Source organism: Pteropus vampyrus, unplaced genomic scaffold (genome assembly GCF_000151845.1).
Source record: "Pteropus vampyrus isolate Shadow unplaced genomic scaffold, Pvam_2.0 Scaffold19, whole genome shotgun sequence".
Lineage (NCBI taxonomy): Eukaryota > Metazoa > Chordata > Mammalia > Chiroptera > Pteropodidae > Pteropus > Pteropus vampyrus.
The window spans coordinates 16,177,905-16,180,593 of record NW_011888800.1 but is presented as its reverse complement, the minus strand read 5'-3'; the positions used below and the strand labels follow the sequence as shown (position 1 = coordinate 16,180,593).

Sequence of the window (2,689 nt, the reverse complement as noted above, 5' to 3'; positions counted from 1 at the left end):
TGGTTGAATCACAAAGAACCCATACTTGCCAAGACAGGCCAGCCACATTTATAACATCCCCGGTGAATTTTTCCTGGGCTGGAATCCATTTTTAGCAGCTTCACTTGGTTGATCAATGGCTTCCTTTCAATGGTGGTATTGACTTAGGAAACCAGCTCAGAATGTCAGATTCAGTTCATACAAAACTGTTCTCCAGGACCCAAAGATAATTGTGAGTTCTTCTCAGCACAGAACACGACCAATGGCAAGGGGTTCTGCTTAACCTCTTTTCTTGATCACCAAAAAGCTCCATGTACTCTCCTTTTTTGGTAGTTGGTGCTATTTGTTTACAATTTAGTCGAGGAAGATAAAGGTATTTTTAAATATATACATTTTAAAGATTTTATGTTAAAAAATAATTTTTTGCAAAAAATATTTAGCACGGTTTGTTTTGCATTGCATAGAAATGCAATAGGTGTTAACCAAGAACAAGCCGCCTCCTCCCCAAAGCTTTCTCTCTCCCCTGCTCCCATCCACTCCCTCTCCTCTCCTCTGTTCTTCCCCTTAGTAGAGATCTTCACAATATTCTCCATAATAGAATTTGTTGTTCATCTATGTCTACCTTTTTGAGAGTATGAAGGGCTAGGGCCATGTTTCAAGCATCTGTGCCATGTCAGCCCTGTGCTTGGCACACAGGATGAATGCAATTAAATATTTCCCAAATAAATGACTAATCATAGCTAGCCTCTGTTTAGAATTCAGAAATGTACCACACACTTAAGTTATAATCATTACAATCAGAGGAAGTAGGTACTACCCTCATCCCCATTGTGTAGATCAGAAAACTGAGGCCTAGAAAGGTTAGGTGGTAACTAGAAAGGTGTGAGTCAAGATTTGTACTCAGATAATCTGACTGCAAGAGCCTGAGTTCTAGCCATAATCCCACACAGTAAGGGATGGATGCTCGCCCATCCCTTTGCACACAAATGAAAAGTTTCTGGTTACATTTTTTTGGATTAAGTAAGGATTGTTCTACTCCATCATTGGGTATATTAGGTTGTGATAGTCATTCAAAGACTTTGAGGAGACTGAATACAAACTATAGAATAAACTCGCTCTGTTGTATTTACTTAGGCTTTTTTTCTTTTTCTTTTTCTATTTCTTTTCTTTAGCAGCAGAATCTGAGAAGCATTAAGCATAGATTTAGGAGGTACATTAATTTCACCTTCAGCAAAGTGGACCAATCTAATATCCAGACCCACAGAGGCAGTGGATATTGTTTGAGCATCCAGCCTCTGCAGTAGACAAAACTTCTCCCAGCATCTGCTCTTGCTATCCATGTTACTGAATAAACAATGAAACCTCTCTGATCCTGTTTCCTCATCTGTAAAATGGGACATATAAATAGTCTTTCCTCAGAGGGTTGCTGTAAAGAATAAATGAGACAAGACACTCAGCACATTAACTAGCACATGTTTTGGAGCTTGATCAAAGGTAAATATCCATATGATATCAAAACATCCGAATATCTTTAAATGCTTATTTAAAGTAAATAAAAATTAGCAGGGGTAATACAGGCAAGAAAATGTACAAAAAAATAAAAGAAAAAATATCTGTTCCATACTACTGAACTGTACACTTAAAAATAGTAAAAATGGCAAATGTTATGTTATATATATATATATATATTGCCATGATAAAAATACCTGACCATTATCTACCATATAATTCATAAGGCAAAAAGTAACTAACTAACTAAATAAATAAAACAAAAACAAAATTGCTACTGCTGTGGAAATTTCTAAACTATGTAAAACAATGTGTTACTTATTTTTATTAATGTTAAAATTTTTAATTAGAATGTTTTTGTGTCAAATCAAAATAGAGGGAAAAAGGTGAAGGTGAATGAGAGGTTCCAATTTCCAGATATAAAACAAATAAGTCATGGGTATGCAATGTACAGCATAGGGAATATAGTCAATAATATTGTGATTGCATTGTATGGTGTCAGATGATTTATCATGGCGATCACTTCTTTAGTTATATAAATGTTGAATAACTCTGGTATAAACTTGAAATGAGTACAGTATTGTATGCTAGCAATATTTTAATAAAAATCTTGTCTACGGCCATGCTACCCTGAATAAGCCTGATCCCATCTGATCTCGGAAGCTAAGCAGGGTTGGGCCTGGTTAATACTTGGATGGGAGACCACCTACGAAGACCAGGTGCTGTAGGCATGAAAAATAAAAACTAAGGATTTGTAAGTTGACAAGGTCCTTGCAATCTGTGAGGTCAACCAAGGGTTGCCTCGACTAAAAAAAGAATAAAAAACTAAAAAATCTTGTAAAAAGAATGTTTTTATATTAAGTAATGATACTCTGTACCCAAATTTTTATTGGTATTGCTAGGACTCTTTCATATCTTCTTTGTATTCCCAAGAACCTAATAGGCTTTCAAATCTTTTTTTTTTTTTTTGCAATTATTTTTATTGTTATGTTTTTAGTAAGTAAATGTTTTCAAAGCACATTTTGGTCACATTTTCGTGACCCATCTAGGTTGATATTTCCCACAGACTGGAACAAAAGATGAATTTGAGGTGGTGCCTTGCTGAGTCTATTGGTGCTTGTCTAGAAAAGCCCAGTTTCTTGAGCTCAGAAAAATAAGAACAGAACACAGACTGAGATCCTGGCACAGGCAAGGGGCTGGT

The 2,689-nt window shown here is 35.7% G+C and overlaps 1 non-coding gene across 1 annotated transcript; it reads left to right on the top strand.

Moving 5' to 3' along the window:
- The first annotated feature begins 2,100 nt into the window (after positions 1–2,100).
- LOC111736333 lies at positions 2,101–2,219 on the top strand. Its single transcript, XR_002779166.1, has one exon. It is a non-coding gene; the product is annotated as a 5S ribosomal RNA (ribosomal RNA).
- The last annotated feature ends 470 nt before the right edge of the window (positions 2,220–2,689 follow it).